General features: G+C 34.0%; 1 long non-coding RNA gene across 1 annotated transcript in view; it reads left to right on the forward strand.

Annotated features, from left to right (window-relative positions):
* The window catches only part of LOC140496620 (uncharacterized), a 785,173-nt gene that overhangs the window by 415,064 nt on the left and 350,828 nt on the right, over positions 1–19,281 (forward strand). The window contains exon 3 of the long non-coding RNA XR_011964351.1: positions 18,822–18,870. This is a non-coding gene — a long non-coding RNA (uncharacterized lncRNA). The remainder of the gene's footprint in view (positions 1–18,821; positions 18,871–19,281) is intronic.

Here is a 19,281-nt window from a genome sequence, read left to right on the forward strand (position 1 = left end):
CAGGCATTAGCTGACATTTAGGTTTCCACTTCTCTTGCTGTACTTAGAAAAGAGGTAGTATAATGATCAATGCTGCAATAACTCTATTTCCCTTGAACATGAATAATGAAAAGTTGGCTTCAGGGCCAATATTCCTGAGCTGTTGGAATCTTCCGTTTCACTCACGTACATACATAACAACGACTACTTCTAAAGCCACTACTACTACTAGTAATAGCATTACTAGTTATACTACTATTATATATTCAGATCCTGGACAACTAATGTTCCATTCATTTAACAATCGATACCCATCTATTAAATATATAATCAATGACAATATTTATTTTGTAAATGGTATTGATAAACTTAAGCACACACAGTGTCTCCTATAGAATTTAAGGTTCTTGAGGGCAGGGAAAATTTTTATTTCATTTTTATATTCCAAGTGTCTAGCACTATGCCTAACAATTAAGAGGTATTTGATACATATGTGTTGATGGGTTTGATAGATCGCCTACTATTCACCTGGCAATGTGTTAAGCTCCTGGAGATAAAAAGACAAGAAGGAAATAGTCCTGGAGCTTGCATTCGGATGGGGAAAAAAGATAGATATGCAGATAAATTTGATACAAAGTAAATATAAGGCAATTTGTAAAAGAGAGGGCAGCTAGGGGGCGCCATAGTGCACAGAGGTTCCCTGCCTGCAGTCAGGAAGACATCTTCCAGAGTTACAATCTGGATACTTACTAGCTGTGGGATCCCAGGCAAATAACTTAACCCAGTTTGCCCCGTTTTCCTCAACTGGAAAATAAGCTGGAGAAGTAAGGCAAAGCACTCCAGGTCTTTGCCAAGAAAACCCCAAATGGGGTCATGAAGAGCTGGACACGACTGACACAATTCAGCAATCCAACAAAAGTAGAGAGGGTGGTAAAAACTTGAGGGGGGGGGGGGAGCATTTTGGCATCAGAATAGATCTGGAGAAGCACGTGTTACTTGAACAGATTCCAGAAGGAGGCTAGCGATTCTGAGGAGAAGAGGAGGAGGGTGGCTATATCACAGGGGCTACCTAATACAAATGAATAGTGGTAGGAAGGTGGCTAGGGGCTGCAGTGCATAGGCTGTAGGAGTCTGGAAGACCTGAAGTCAAATGTCGCCTCATACGTTCACACACTGTGTGACTCTGGGTAAGTCACCTAACCCTATTTTCCCCCAGTTTCCTCATCTCTAAAATGAGCTGAAGAAGAATACTGCTCACCACTTCAGTATCTTTGTCAAGAAAACTCCAAATATGGTCACAGAGAGTCCGATGTGATTGAAATGGTTGAACAACAAAGGGAAATAAAGCGCATTTTTTTTCCTGAAAATCAGTTACCTCAAAGTAAAATGTCAGTCTTAGGAGGTATTGGGTTCTTTTATCATTGGAAAATCTTTAAGCAAAGACTAGCTTGTCAGGTGTGATATTAGAAGAAAGGATTGAGATGAGGTTGGATTAGATGCTGGGATTCTATAATAGTAGGGAAAACTATGTGTGCATGTGCTTACCATAGGAATTCCTTGCTCCCTGGCAGCAGGAGAGGGAGGCCCTAGGCCTGAGAAGAAGGTGGCATAATTTGGGTACACTGTTTACCCTAGGAGAGGTTGAAGCAACAGAGCTGTCTCATGCCCTTGTTTTGCTTTTTATAAAGTACTTTCTTGTCCAGTGAAAGTTTTCCTTGATCAAAGCATTCTATTTCTGCCTTTCATCAAATGCTCCTTTACAAGCAGTTATTTCAGAAAAATCAGATAACCAGGGCTCACATGGATTAGAAAATCACAGAATGAGAATTCTGATGCTTTGGCACTCCCTGTGAAAGCAGCCTCGCTGAAGTATACTGGCCATTCTACAGCTTGGGTGTGTTTCAGGAAATAATAGAAACGATATTGTCCATAATATAGTTATGACTGTTTGGATACTTGTTTTGAGTTTCAGAGTAAATTGACTTTCATGAAACACATTTTTCCCCTTATTCAGAAATATACCTCTATAAACTGATTTGACAGAAAGAATGTTTCCTGTTGTAACCCAGAGAGCTCAGGAGGGATGGATCAGTTTAGATCATGAACTAGACTTATCTTGTCATTCCTCTGCACCCCAGGAGTGATTGCTTTAGCATTACACACCTGCGGTTAATTTTGATGTTTCTTTCCCTTCATAGTCACTTCACAGATCATTTCAGCTGAAAGGAAAAAAAATGTTTTGGGAGACTGGGCTGTGGGCTGAAACTTGGGCATCATTGACTTGGGCATTTCCCCCACTTTATACTGGCAGCACCATTTAAAACCTTCAATTCCCTTATCCAGAAAAATAATATTCTGAGCAAACCTTAGATTTCAATGTGTCAGATATACTTATTGGAATATGTGAGTTGAATATTTGGATGTTTAAACCGGCAATTACTTGTACTATTTTTATTATGAAATCTTTCATCCAGAATATTCTAGGTGCATAATAAATGTTTGATGTTAAATTGGACATTTATTTCTTTTACTATCCCTCAGTTATTCATTCATAAAAGTCAATTGTTATGTATATGAAATTTTATATATAATTCTATTCATTTTTCAGTTAATAATTAGGAACTTTGGTATCATTTTTAATCTGTAACACTGGTTTGAACTCATAGTTATAACTTAATTGCAGTCTCTTATGTTTTCTTTTGTTTCATTTATGATAGAAATTCAGTTGGAACTCAATCTAAGCATTTATTAAATATGTATTTGACTTGGCATCAGGAAAATTAATAATAATATCTCACATTTATAGGGCACTTTAAGATTTCCAAAACTCTATCTGATTTAGTCCTTACTGTCTCACCCTAGGCCCCCGAAAGAAGGGCTGTGCTATTATCATCCTTATTTTATAGATCAGAAAATTGAGGTTGTGTTTAAATAACTTTCCCAGCTCCACGCAGCTAGTAAGCTAGTAAATTTTTCAGACTACGGTCCCAGCACCCTATATAATGTGCCACCTAACTACCTTGTGTTGTTAACAATGATATTGGATTAGGTCACTTAAACTCTGTGTAGCCTAGGACATCAACTACGTCATGGCCAAATTTCTACACTGAAAACAATACTCTTTAAATTTGTTTTTGTGGGGGACTGGTATTTTTAGGGTCGTATGTTAAATTATTGAGAACCAAATAATTTTTGTTTTACATTTTCAGTCAAGGAGTTATTTCTTAAAATTATGTGGTTTTATGAATAAAATTAACTTATTTAAACAGGAGTTTTATTATTTACTTGTGACAACATGCTTTTCCTATTTCATTTATTGAGCTGGCCAAACTTCTATTCACAACTTTATCTTAAATATTATTGTTGATACTTGACTTAATATTCAGTTAATGAATTGGGAGAGTCCAATGTAGACTCTTCCACTGATGTCACTGATTAACACAGATTACTAGAAAAATGTTGTCAGATCTGTTTTATTGTGTTCATCCTTTGTTGACGAAGAAGACCATGCCATCAGAGAAATGATGACATGACTTGCCCTTGACTTTGTTTTGAGTGAGGGAGGGCTATGCAGGTTACCAGCCTCACTCTCCTCCAGAGCCAAACAGCTGTTTATTATCTGTTTTCTAGATATATCAATTAGGATCTAGGTTTATCTGAACAAAACCAGTTTTTTCTTTCTTTTTTTCCTCATTAATGACTTTTGGTTTTTTAAAAATATTTTTGACATAAGAGCCATTAAATATAATAAATCTATCCACACCATCTAGCGGTCTTTAAAAAAAAATCTTCCTTGTATTCTCCAACTAACCCATATTTATCAGTGTCAAACAAGCTTACAAGTTAGCATATTTACAAAAATTAAGCCATAGGTAAATAATTAGGAAAAAATAATTATTCCTGAGTAAGATGATTCAAAAATGGCAGTACTACCTAAATTAGTTTACTTATTTAATGCAATGTCCATTAAACTTCAATACAATTACTTGATGAAATAAGAAAAAATAATAATAGTATTCACATGGAGGTAGAACAGGTCAAGAATGTCATGAGGAAAAAGATGAAAAGAATGAAGGAGACCCAACAGTATCATATTTCAAGCTATACTACAAAGCACTATTTCTCCAAGCAATTTGGTACAGGTTAAAAAAGAGAAATAAAACAGGGGAAGAGATAAGGCACATAACATCCAGAAATGAATGTATCTAATGCCCTATCATTTGTTTGATAAATAAAAATATCCTAGATACTGGGATAAGGACTCACTATTTGATAAAAACTTCTTGGAAAATTGGACAGCAGTGTGAAAGAAATTAGATTTAGATCACCACCACTTAAACCCATGCTTGTTAACAAATGTGTAGGGTTAAGTAAAACAAATCACCATACTGGCATTGTGTAAGAATGTTTATCTCATTCTTCAAGTCTAGTCTATCACTTTTTCTTTAAAATGTGAGAGGTATTTTTCATAGTTATCTTTTTAAAGTCCCATTTGTTTGCTGATTTAAATAAGAGTTCTGAAATTTCTCAAAGATTATTTCTTTTCCTTTACATTGTCATTATATGGTCATCATGTTGGCAAGGTGTTAGACATAATAGTTGGATTAGTTCACAACTTGATGAAAAGTGCATTAGTGTCCTGATTTTTCCATATCTCCAATATCTGTCATTTTCTTTTTCTGTCGTGTTAGTCAATCTGTTAGGTAGAAGATGGTATCTCAGAGTTGTTTTAATTTGCATTTCCCTAATCTGTAGTGATTTAGAGCAGGGCTTCTTAAACTTGTTCCACTCTCAACCCTTTTAGGACTTCTTAAACTGTGGTCATGACCCATGGATTAAGAAGCACTGGTTAGAGCATATTTTCATCTGGCTATTGATAACTTTGATTTTTTCTTCTGAAAACTTCCTGTTCATATCTTTTGACCATTTATCAACTACAGAATGGTTTCTATTCTGATAAATTTGACTTACCTTTCTATGTATTTGAGAAATGAGGCCTTTATCGAAGTAATTTGCTGCAAAAGATTTTCAAGTTTCATGTATCCCTTCTAATTTTGGCTGCATTAATTCTGTTTGTACAAAAGCTTTTTAATTTTATGTAATCAAAGTTATCAATTTTACTTACAGTAATCCTCTCTCACTTGTTTAATCATAAACTCTTTCCTTATCCATAGATTTGACAGGTACATTTTTTTCCATTGTTTTTCAGTTGTTCCAATCATATCTGACTTTTGAGTTTCCATTTGGAATTTTCCTGGCAAAAATACCAGAGTGGTTTGCCGTCTCCTTCTCTACCTCATTTTACAGATTAGAAACTGAGGCAAACAACTTTAAAAAAAATAGTAAATTGCCAAATGTCACACAACTACTGAGTGTCTGAGGCTGAATTTGAACTCCCAAACTTGAGTCTTCCTGGCTCCAAGCCCTGCATTCTATCCACTATTCCACCTCGATGCCCCCACATTTTCCCAGGTTCCTTAATTTGTTTATGATACCACCCTTTACATCTAAATCACTTCTTCATTTTGAACTTATCTTGGTATATGGAGTGAGATATTGGTATATGCCTAATTTCAGCCAAATTGCTCTCCTGTTTTCCAGCAACTTTTGTCAGAAGTTGAGTTTAATCCTCAAAAGTTCGGATCTTTGGATTTACCAAACACTAGATTACTTAGGTCATTTACTACTGTGAATTGTGTGCCTAATCCATTTCCCTGATCCACCACTCTATTTCTTAACCAATAGCAGATTATTTTGATGATTGCTATTTTGGAATATACTTGGAAATCTGAAACTCCTAGGCCACCTTACTGGACATTTTGTTTCATTAATTCCCTTGATGTCCTTGACCTTTTAGTTTTCCAGGTGAATTTTATTACTATTTTTTCTAGATCTATAAAATATTCTGTATACATAATTTGATTAGTATGGCTATAAATTAATTTTATAATATAATTAATACAGTAAATTCATTTAGGTAGAATTGTCATTTTTACTATATTGCCTTGGCCTGTCCATGAGCAATTAATATTTGTGTGACTTACTTCTGTCTCTCTCCATGAGAAGTGTTTTGTAATCATGTTCATATAGATCCTAGGTTTGTCTTGGCAGATAGGCTCCCAGCTATTTTATATTGCCTGCAGTTGTTTTAAATTCGATTGATTTTCTTGGTAGTATTTTCAAATGCTGTTGATTTATGTGGATTTATTTGATATCCTGCAACTTTGTTGAAGTTGTTCATTGTTTCAATTAGTTTTGTAGTCAATTCACTAGGTTTCTGTAATTAAGCCATCATATCATCTACAAAAATTTTGATTCCTCATTGACTATTTGTATTCCTTCTGTTTATTTTTCTGTGTTATTGCATAGAATGTGGCTAGCATTTCTGGGACACTATTAAATAATAATGGTGATAATGGACATTGTTGTTTCACTCCTGATTTAGTAGAAAGACTTTTAAGTTTATATTAAGTTTATGTTTAAGTTTTCTCTTGGTTTTAGATAAATATAACTAATTATTTTAAGAAAGACTCCATTAACTCTTAATTTGTCTAGTATTTTAAACAGGAATGGGTGTTGTATTTTGTCAAAAGGCTCTTTTAACTATTAATATAATCATATTTTTTATTGTTTTTGTTATTGATACAGTCACTTACATGGATATGGTCAATTGTATTAATAATTTTCTTAATAATGAACCAGCTCTGTTTTTTAGTTATTTTTCCCCACTGATCAAAGTATATGATCTTTGTGATATATCATGCAATTTCCTTGCTAGTATTTTCTTTAATTTTTTGTATCAATATTCATTAAGAATATTGGTTCATAGTTTTCTTTCTCTGTTTTTGCTCTCTTTGGTTTAGATATCAAAAATATATTTATTTCCTGAAATTCATTTGGTAGGACTCTTTCATTAATTTTCTCACATAGTTTGTAAAGCATTGAGATTAATTGTTTCTAAAATGTTTGGTAGAATTTTCTTGTAAATTCATCTGGTCCTGTTTGTTTGTTTGTTTGGTTTGGCTTGGTTTGGTTAGGGAGCTCATTATAGACTTGGACGATTTATTTTTTCTAAAATAGGGTTATTTAAGTATTCTATTTCCTATTCTGTTAATCTGGGCAGTTTATATTTTTGTAAAGCAGTTAGGTGCCACAATGGAAAGAGTGCCAGGTCTGGAGTCAGGAAGGCCATCTGTGTTCAAATCTGGCCTCAGACACTTACTAACTGGGTGACTTGGGGCATATTACTTAACCCTGTTTGCCTCTATTCCTCGGAAATGACAACCCACTTACCAATCTTTGCCAAAACAACAACAACAAAAAATTGATTCATGAAGAGTCAGACAAGGTTGAAATGACTGAACAACAGCAAAAAATATCCATCCATTTCACTTAGATTTTCAGCTTGGCTGGCATATCATTAAGCAAGAATACCTAATAGTTTCTTTAATTTCATCTTCATATTTGACACATTCACTCTTACCATTTTTGATGCTAGTAATTTGGTTTTCTTTTCTTCCTTTTGAAAAATCAAATGTATCAATGGCTTATCCTTTTATTTTTTTTTCATAAAATGTGTTCCTAGTTTTATTAGTTCAGTGATGTTAATTACTTTAAATTTTATAAATCTCTATTTTGATTTTCAAATTTTCTATTTTGGTGGTTAATTGGGGATTTTTAATTTGTTCTATTTCTAGTTTTTTTTTTTCAGTTGTATGCCCAGTTGATAAATCTGCTCTTTCTTTCTTTTATTGATATTCACAATTAGAGGTATAAATATTCCTCTATTAACTTTAGCCGTATCCCGCAAATTTTGGAATTTTATCTTCTTGTTGTTCTTTTTAATTTATTGACCATTTCTATGATTGGTCTTTGACAGACTCAATCTTTAGGATTAGATTATTATTTCTAGTCAACTTTTAATCTATACTTCCCTTAGTTAAATATAATTTTTACTGAAGTATGGTCTGAAAAGGTCCGTTTAATATTTCTACTTTTCTGCATTTGGTGGTGAGATTTTTTTGCGTCCTAATATATGGTCAGTTTTTATGGAGGATCCTTGTACAGCTGAGAATAAGGTTTATTCTTTTCTCTTCCCATTCAGTTGGTACCACAGTTCAATCATATATGACTTTGCCTATTCATCTCCTTGTTTTCTTTCTTATTTATTTTGAGGATAGATTTATCTAGCTCTCAAAGTGGAAAGATGAGATCCCCCACTACTATAGTTTTATTATTTTCTCCTATAATTAACTTGCTTTTTCTTTCAAAATTTGGTTGCTATGCCATTTGTTGTACATATGCTTAATATTCACTCCCTATGGTTTCTTTTATACAGACAGTTTCCCAGTTTATTCCTTTTAATTAGGTCTATTTTTGTATTTTCTTTGTCTAAGATTTGCTACCCCTGTCTTTTCTACTTCAACTGAAGCATTGATTCTACTGCAGCCTCTTTTTTTAAAATTCTTTTTATTCCCTCTGTTTCAAGTTTGTTTTTTGTAAACAGCGTATTGTTAGAATCTGGTTTCTAATCCATTTTGCTATCTGCTTACATTTTATGAGTGAATTCATCCCATTCACATTCACAGTTGAGATTATTAACTGTGCATTTATTTCCATTCAATTTTTTTTCTGTTTATCTCTCTGTCTCTGTCTCTGTCTCTGCCTGTTTGTCTGTCTCTCTCTTTCTTATCCTGTCTATCCTCTGAAGTCTGGTTTGTTTCTTTGTTTTTGTTGTTTTGTTTTTTGCTTCTGATCACTGACTTCTTTTATCTACCCTCCCTTCTAAAACTTCTTGTTCCCTTCCCCTCCTACTTTTCTCATGGGTAAATAGATCTCTATTATAAATAAAATAAATTAAAAAGTGTTTGCGTGTGTATGTTCTCTCTGAAATAATTAACAGCAAGTGAGGATTCATGCATCATCTGCCTCCCTTCCTCATTTTCCTTTTTGCTATAAAAGCTCTTATTGAGCACCTCTATTATGTGAGTTAATTTTTGTAATTCTGCTTCTCCCTTCTTCTTCTTCCTGGTCATCTACTCTCTTTGTCAACATTGTGTTCCTTACCCAGAAATGATTCCTTAGGATTGCAATCTATACTGTTTCTTAAGGTCCTTCCTCCATTGAGATTGTGAGTGATACTGTACCTCAGGACTTCCATTCCCTCTTGAACAAAAATTCTCTCTGCCATTGAACTCATAAGTGGGTATAATCAGTGAATTAGGCAAATCGTACACTCAAAACAAAGTCAAGTGCAAGTCATGTCATCATTTCCCTGATGGCATGGTCTTCTTCAGCAACACAGTTTGGTCCTATACCCAGTGGAAGCTCAGGGCTCTCTAGCAATCTCTTTCCTACCAGTTGCCAGGTCCACTTACCACTCTGGTTTGAGAGCTCCTGAACCTGCTCTGCTGTTGCTTCTGTCACCACCACCTAGTCCCACCACTAATGTTTCATTCACATGGGCTCCAGGCTATCTTCTACCACCATGTCACAGATCTTTCTTTCCGATCTCTATGTTGTGTTAGTCTAGAAGAACGTCTCACTCTGACACTGACTTTTCCACTCTAGAATTCAGTTTGAAATATTACTGGAAAGTTTTTTGGATGGGAATGTTAGGAGACCTCAACTGAGTGCTTTCTTTGTCTCTGCCCCCAGAAGTCCTTTAACTCTAGTTTTTTTAGCACTATAAAAGTGCTACTAAATACTCTTTTTAATGTATATCCTTTTTTTTTGTCATTGACATCCTGGGGGTATATAAACCTAAAAGTAAATAGTAATGGCTTACTTCCTTCAATAAAGTTCAAAGATGCTGCACATAGTATGCAGTGAGAGACATCCTAAAATATGAAACTGATACTATCAAAACATATAAAATAATTGGTTATATAGTCATTTCAGAATTAGTTGTCTATGTACAGTTAGCTTATAGTCACCTAAGATGTTCTGGGTTCTCTTAAAAAAAAAAAGTCTTGCTTACTTTCAGAACATTCTCCAAATGTTCCTATTATATATTATGTACTAATTCTATGTACAAAAAGTGAGTAAATGAAATGCTCAGCAATGGGAAAGAAATAGGTCCAACCATCTAAACTATGAAAGCAAAGTAGAAAACAATAACGGTAGTAAAAATGAGGAAAAACCCACCATACTTCTGCATAACTGTAATGAGTAATGTTGGTCATAAAAAGATGAGATATACCCCTCCCACGTGGAGAATTCAGAATTTTGGGCTGTGGATGTTTTATTAATTGCTATTGATATGACAATTGGCTTTGTGGACTGTTTTTTGTTTGTCTGTTTCTATATTAGAAAGTCAAGCTCATTGTGTACATGTGGGATAGATGTATTCAGAAAATAATATGATTTAAAAGTAAAACACATAAATAAAATATTTTTACGTCTATAAAAAATCAAATTACCCAGACAATGATAAACAGCCTGACAAATAATACATTTATCTTTAGCTAGGCATTACGCAGGATGATGAGCTAGGTCCATAATTCAAAGGGGACTGGTTCTGGGATTTCATTGATCCAGGGGATCTCCCAGATCAGGAAACAGGAAACACAACTGAATGTCATTTGAGAAAATATTCATCATTTTCAATGAACATAAATTAACCACTGACACAAAATCCTTTTGCTTTACTAGCAATCTTCTCCTGGAAATAATAATCATACTAACAAAAGTTGACATTCATGTAGTGTTGTAAACATTATTAAGTAGTTTATATTTGTTATTTCATTTCAGTCTCAGAATAGCTATAAAATAGTTACTGTTGGTATTATGTAATGTGACTATGAGTTAGGGAACACCATTATCTCAAGAAATCAGAAGTGACAAGTAACCAAATGGAAATTTAAAGATGTCTTCAAGGCGGTAGCACAATTCCAAAAAGAATTTGCAACTGAGAAGTGACATATCAGTGGAAAAAGTCCCAAAGTCTGGACAAAGGTACATTGAAAGAAAACAGCATTATGAGGAAGCCATCACAACTTTGAAAGATAACCAGAAGCAAGCCTACCCAATAGCATAAGGTTAAAAGTTGAGAGTTTGGTTTAGAGTAGATAATGTGGGACAATGTTAAATATACTGCATTTGGAGTCAGAGGACCCGATTTCATATTCTAACTCTCCCATTCATTGCCCTGAACCATTACTTAATGTTTCTGGAACTCATTTGTTTGTTCTTTGTTTTATTTTGTTTTTAATCTTTAAAATGAGATTGTTGGAATAGTTGACCCGTAAGGTTTATTCCTGACCTAAATCCATTACTCGGTGACATTTTGTGTCTCCTTAATAGGTGTGAGCATTGCTTTATAAATATCCAGTTCTAATTAATTCACTTCTGTCATTATGAATCATATCAAGTACAAATGGCATTTTTTATCAAACTTTAACACTTGTGAGTTATATGGATGGAACCATTATACTTTTATTTTCCAGAACAATAGCAGTCATGTCTACATGGGTTTTTACCAATACCCCTATTATTTTAATATTCCTTTAAGATTAAAAATATATCCTTAACAAGATTAGGGATGGCTAAATGTAAAGCTTCTATCTTTCCTTGTCATGAAAAAGATACTTATTTTTTGTTCAACTTTATAATGATTCTCTAAACTTTGGTTAGGGTTTCTGACACCTTTTTGTTGCAAGTATATTTAAATATAATATATGTTTAGAGTAATTACCACATCAAATATGCCAGGAGCGAAAAAGTACAAAACATGTATCTCAAATATCTGAGAAGTTTCACTGTGGCCACTCACTTTGGCAATAAATCATATATATATATATATATATATACACACATATATATATATTAGTATATTGCTCATTAAAACATATTCACATTTGTCATCTTTATTAAGCACCTATTTCTGGAGAAATACAGATGATTGCCAAATTTATATAAACTCAGGTAGTAAATTGAAAATAGGATTTTTGAATTTATTTTGGATTCTCTAGAAAATCTGACATAGTACTAAGCTCCTAGTATGTGATCAATTACTGCTGCATGAATTATGCTTAACTGAATCCTAGTCTAATTCATTTAATATTATAATCCTTAGAAGTGTGATGAGGTTATAGTGCCAATATATAACTAGAAGGGAATTATTGTACAAGTGTTTTTCTTATACTTTGTCTCTATTAATCATGTGTCCTGACAAATGTAGTCTTTTGTATATTGTAGCAAAGAGTGGAAAATGATATGATTATAGCTAACTAAATAGAAAAAAAGGAGACTGAGGAATTCATTAGACTTATTGCCTCTTGTTTCTGCGTTCAGATAAAATGGTTTAACAAGAAGTACAATAGTCTTGTCAAATGCTTCTTTTGAGATTGAAAGGAACAGATACAAGTCTGCTAAGTGTTACAACAGCCAAGGGAGTCATGAAGGTCTTTGAAAAAAGGTTGACTGGCTCATAGAATTTCATTTTATGCATTAGACAGAATGTGAATTTCCATTCAACCTTAGCTAGTGCATTCACTGAAACAAAGGACAAGATCAGAGATGTTTAATGTTAGAGTCAATCTGACACCATCCAAAACTGGAAATTAATATTGTTTAAGAAAGTGTACTCATTGTCAAGTTGACTTTCTGAATAGAACATTATAAGAGCAATTGGGTTCTGTTTTCCAAGGTCTTACAATGACCTTAAGATCTATATCTACCAAGGAAATCACAGTCTCATCTATGGAAAACTTTAAATGCTTTCCTCATAGCTAACTTGTGAGGTAGTTAATGCAAGCGTTATGCTCCCCTCTTAAATATATGAAATTGTGAAAGTGTGTGAATATGTGAACTTTGAAAAATGAATTGAAACTTGTGAGATGTAAAATTGCTTGCTCATGAACACATATAACGTCTATTCAGGCAAGATTTAAACTCGTTTGTTTTTTTTGTTTTACTTTTTTTGTTTGTTTTTCTACTATATTACTTTTTTCTCCTCATAGACCTAGAAGAAATCATAAAAATTATTTATTCCCCAAGAGATTTTGTAGATGAGGGAACTAAGGCCTACAGGTGCAGTAAAATTCACCTAAAGTGACAAAACTAATTAATGGCAGGCTTTTGATAAAAATGCAGAACTTCATCGCTCCACTTCCATGTTTGTTTGTTCCTGTCCCATAACTTACTGAGAGGCAAAATAATTATAAATTTAACTTTCATCAAAAAAGTTACAGAATTTCCTTTTTGAAAAGGGTTATAGGAGTGATTCATATTCAATTTTATTTAGATCTTCAGTTACTCTAAGCAACAACACTGATTCACATTTACATGTCATTTGTCCATTTACAATGCACTGCCTTCACAACAACCCTTGGGTTTCATAATTCAAGAGGGTTTTTTTGGGGAGGGAGGTGCTGTGTTTTGTTTTCTTTTTCATTCTATAGCTGAAAAAAGGGAGACTCACTGAGTATCACACAATTAGTAAATGTTAAAGTTAGCATTCAGACTAAAGTCTCTTTACTCTAAAGACAATAATTTTTTTTTCCTATGCCACTTTTGCTAAATGCAGAGTATTCATGGCACATTGTCCCATAACTTATGCATGTGGTAATAAATGTGACCTTAGGATATGATTTTTCAAAAGTTTCCATAGCCAAAAATTCATCACCTGGCAATCAAGCTTCTATTAATGAGCCTTTTTGAATTTAGTTCAGTCAATGGAGTGGGGCCACAATCACTTGGTCATAGGGACTGTCCATGGGTCCATAAGACCCATTGGTCCACAAGACCGATATAAGACTAAACAGTGCAGAACATTATTTGAAAACTCAGAGCATGATAAGATAGAGGAAAAGAACTGTGGTAGAAGAAAAAAATATACAGAATACATCCCAAATGCCTTAAAATATTAACTATAGATTGATTATACAATATTACAATTTTTTTGTTCTATTATATTCAAATAAATAAATAATTACAATATGACGTTTAAGAATGATGGTGCTAGAGTAAATATCTAGGGACAATAAATTCAGGGAAAAATTAAACTTTATTTGAAATTTTATAAAATGATCTCAAGTAGGATCCCACCCCTGAAGTCTTAGAACATTTCTTAATAAAACTTTAATATTGGGCCAAGCATATCAGTAGTTAAACATGGGATCTGAAACTATGTCCTCCTCATTTTAACACCATCCCTCTAACTACTACATCATGTTGTCTCCCACTTTGTTCATGTTTCATAATTATATGAATTAATATTAAACATTTTGAATAAAAGTTCTTTAATTTTTATGGTATCTTCTCATAAGAATCAAGAATTTTTTCTCCTGTCTATGGTAGGCACATGGTAGCCTGATGCTTTTGTCATATGAAAATGAGTAGAACATTTTGGAGTCATTGTAGAACACAAGAGGGAATACTTCTTGCTCTTCTACGGTGTTATTGTGGGGGAAGGTGAGGCTCACAAGGGGAGGGCAGTTATATTTCTAGCTCACAGAGTTTTTATAACCTTTGGCTAATTGCCAATGAAAGTATATTTTTCCCTTTCAATCAGAAGGTTTTATTTTTTGTTGTTGTTCTTCTGTTTGTCCATTTTTTTATCTAAACTAATAGGAAGCCTATACATCCTCCAACCATAAGGAATTAGAATATTCCTTTGCATCTTTGCCCAGATAAGGGAGGCTACACCAGCCCTGGAAGGTTCTGTAGCATGGAGAGTGTCAAGTCAGATAATGCTAAAGAAGATCTAATTCCATGCTTTCACAGGTATATGGAGTATAGGTCCAAATATGTCATCTCTTCTACTCAGTAAATTCCAATGGCTCCCTTTTTGCCCCCAGAATCAAATATAAAATCTGCCATGTTTGGAATCAAAGCATTTCTTACTTCCAGCCACATACTCTTTGATCCATTGACACTGACCCCTTGCAGTTCCAGGAAGAAGATATTGCTTCTCTCTGACTCTGAACATTTTCTCCGACTATGCCCCATGCCTCAATGCTCTCATTCCTCAACCCTCTTTACTGGCTTCCCTGTCATATTTTAAGCCTAACTAAAGTTCCATCTGATAACAGGAAGTTTTTCTGAACCCCTTTTATTTGCAAGGCCTTCCCTTGGTTAACAACTTCTTACTTCTATATAGCTTATGTGTACATAGATATACGTATATGTGTATTTGTGTGTAGGTATGCATGTATGTATTTACCTACTTGTCACGTCACACCCATTAGACTGTGAATTCCTTGAGGACAGGGACTATCTTTCACCTAATTTTGTGTCCCCAGCAAATGGCACAGTGCCTGGTACAGGGGACTCATTTCATACATTTTTCCTGACTGATTGTTCTAGCACAGTGCTTTCTGACCACCTTAGTAATATGCCTCTCCAAAAATATCACCAGACCTATCCTCAAATCTTTTTGAGCTTTATTGGGGCTTCTCAATCTGCTTTTTCTCTAGCACATTCTCTGAGAATTCCAATCACATATGCTCAAATTGTGAGCAGGAAACTTTAGTCATAAAGGAAAACTGAATGAATTAAAAGTAAGTGATTTTCCAAGCATTATAATGGACAAGATAAAGCAGAAACTCTTAGTTGCTTCTAGGTCCTTAAGCATCATATGTGTATTATATGTAGTTATAGTAACATTGTGTGATGACCAACTTTGATAGACTTATCACTTCACAGCAATATAATGATCTAAGATAATTCTGAAAGAGTCATCATGGAATGTTCTCCACATCCAGAGAAAGAACAAAAGAGTCTGAATACAGATCAAAGCATACTATTTGCTCCCTTTTTGTTTTCTCTTTTCTTTCTTGTGGGTTTTCCCTTTTGTTCTGATTCTTCTTTCATGACATGACTAATGAGGAAATATGTTTAATATGATTGTATATATATATATATATATACATATATATACACACACTCTCTCTATATATACCCTATATATACAATATATATAGCATCCTATACATTATTATAACCTATATATATAGTACCCTATACATTATTATACCCTATACGCACACACACACACACACACACACACACACACACCCTATAGGGTCTGGGGAGGGGGGAAGGAAGGGAAGAGGGACAAAGTTTTGGAACTCAAAATCTTATAAAAGTAAATGTTCAAAACTATTTTGTAATTGGAAAAACTATTAAGTGGGAAAAATGTATATATTCATCTCACTACATGATTTAGGATTAGAGTATAAGGTCCTTGAGGCAATGACAATTTCATTTTTGCCTTTGTATTCCCACTGCTTAGTATAGTTCTTGACCCATGATAGGCATTTAATAAATGCTCATCGATTGATTGACTGGACAGGCATGTGGTACAGTGGATAGAGTGTCAGATCTACAGTCAGGAAGACTCAGCTTCAGACACTTAAGATTTCTGTGACCCTGAGGATGTCATCTAACTCAGCTTCAGTTTCCTCATCTGTAAAATGATCTGGTGAAGGAAATAGCAAACCACTCCAGTACATTTGCCAAGAAAACCCCTACTGGGGTCACAAAGAGTTGGACCCAACTAAAAATGACTGAATGACAACATTAACTATTAGATAATTGCTTCATATATATCCCAAAGATAAAACTTCAGCTCATCCCTAGTCATTTCACAAATCCCAACTTACATTCAGATGAAAATTTACAAACAATTTTTTTCCAAGTGCTTATGTGCAAGCAAATTATATTCCGAAAATATTTATTAAGTCCCTACCAAAGTACTGTGCTAGGAGTCCGCAATGTTGGGTTAGAATAGCTGATAAATTATTTGGAACTTGTGACATTTTCCCACAGAATCATTGTTACAAATGGCTATTCAATCCCTGCTAGCCCTCAGAAGCTTATTACACACGATGTGTTGAATCATATGTGTTGTACCACAGAATTAAAACATGATTCTAAAGAAAGGATTTCTAAAGGAAGCCCTGTTAAGACATCTAAGTCAGGGTACCAGACTCTCATCTCACATGTCTTCCTCCAGCAGCAGTGGAGTGGGCTCCAGGAGTGACTCCGGCAACAGGAGTCAGAAGCAGAAATTATTGTAGTTGTTACAACAGCATAGAGAGGATAGGGGACAGAGTCCCATTAATAGCAGAGGAAGAGGGAAGGGATAGTTCCTACACATAGTTGTTTCTCTGTTTTCCCATTAAATTATGAGCTCCTGGAGACCAGAGACTGTCTTTTGTCTTTCTTTGCAATCCTAGTCCTTAGTACAATGCCTAACACATAGTAGGTACTTAATAAAATACTTGTTGACTTGACCTGAACTGATTGAAGTCCCAGGAGGGAGAGGAAGAGGGCAATGAGAATGAGTATGCATATTTTTGTGTTTTTCCTTACTTAGGAAATGCCTGTAGTCAATTTCAAGTCAGTGAGTTTAAATAAATAAGTACTCTAAAAGCATCTTATATATTAAGGAAAGGAATTTCATAAATTGGGTTCGTGCATGCATAAGTCAGTGATGTTTTCTTTGATCTGAACTTTTCCTTCAGAAATATCTCAGAAAAATTTCTCTCCCTCCATGCAGTCAAAAATGCTTTTTTAATTTTTTTTTCCCTGGAGTGTTGTGTTCACATCAGGTTGTTCCATATATTAATTTCCCTGAGTGGTGGTAGGTGTGATTTCCTTCAATTAGCATAGAAGCTCTTTATGAAGCAATCTGTTCAAATGTAACTTACTATTATTTTTATTCAACTGTACTATAATTCAAATCAAGAATGCAAAACCTGATTTGAAATCTCATTCTTTCATTTATTTGGTCATAATCTTAGATAAGTCTGTCTCTCTATGTGGATATGCATTTGTATATTATATGTATGTAGGCATATATGTGATATTATATAATAACACTGTATATACACATGTATGTCATTAAAGACATACTATAGTGAAATATAGATAGAAAGATAAATAGATAGATAGACAGACATAGATATCTGTATGTCATTTAATGTTTTCTTAGGAAAAGGATTGGATCTGTGACATCATTACCTTATGGAATTCCCAGAGGAGTAGACTTCATCTTTTAATGGAAAGTGCTTCCTTCTTTGCAACTCTGAGTTATCTGGGGGCCCTGGTCACACTGTTAGTTTGTACAAGAGGTAGTTCATGAACCTAGGTCTTCCTGGCCTGAGACCTATCTATCTACTATTCTGCAGTGCTTCTCAGTGTTTTCTTGGCATTTTAAGATAAGTGTAATTGAGTCCAAATTCCAGTAAATGCAAAATGTAAAATGTAGCAAATACTTCCATCGTATGGATGTTTTCTATATTCCTTTTTCCCCACAAAAAATATTCTTACAAAGTTGAAAATTTAAAAGGAAAAATCACAGAAGATGTCAGTTTGATTATTTTTATTCCACAGCTATAGCTGCCTTGATTTATCTAGTATTCCATTTAGTTTATTTTTTTATGTCTTGTTTTGATGATTTTATCAGTAAGGGCAACCACTATTGTAGAAATCCCCTCCATTGACCTCGTTCCTTAGTTGGACTACAACTTAGAGTCCTATATACTCACCTGGGGAAATGAAAGGTTAAAACATTTTCCTAGGGTCGCACAACTGGTATGTTTCAGACAGGATTTGTATCTACATCTCCGACTGCATAATTCTTTCTGTTGTACCTACTTTGTACTACCTCCTGTGACTCTGTTAAGCACCCCAAATTAGAATGATTAATGCTAAATTGTAATTTTTATTTGAGATGATAAATTGATATTTTCCTGACAAATATTCAGTTTTTTTGTGGATTAATATCTACTTTTTGCCCATCATGTCAAGCTTCCATTTTTCCTTTTTTTTTAATCAAAAAGTAACACTACACTACCACTGATCTAGAATTCTTCCCATTCTGTTTTTTCTAGGTCTCAGGGCAGAGAACTTTTCATTGAATTTCATACCTGTGAGCACATGGTAAGATAGTTATATTTTTAATGTATTATATTAATCTTTTTTACTTGCTTCAACAATGATATTAAAGAATTACTGTATGTTTAATGCTTCATCCCTCAGTTCGAAGGTTTCTCTTATTAGCTTCTTTATAAAAAACTGAGCTTAGTAGTAAGCTACATTGCTACAATTCCCATGATGTTTCACAGTGCAAGGGTTGAACTAAAAACAATGTGATATTTCCATCAAAAATCTTTATGATGTGGTGGGGGTGGGGTAACATAATATAGTTAACATAGCATTCACTAGGTGTTCATAGAGGTTTTCTATGAAAAAAAATTATGTGACTGAAAAAAGTCCTTTGGACATGAATGACAATTTTATACATTAAATTCTTCATGAGGCCTATTTGATGTCAATGAATAGCGGCAATGA

The sequence above is a fragment of the Notamacropus eugenii genome, chromosome 1, assembly GCF_028372415.1.
Source record: "Notamacropus eugenii isolate mMacEug1 chromosome 1, mMacEug1.pri_v2, whole genome shotgun sequence".
NCBI lineage: Eukaryota > Metazoa > Chordata > Mammalia > Diprotodontia > Macropodidae > Notamacropus > Notamacropus eugenii.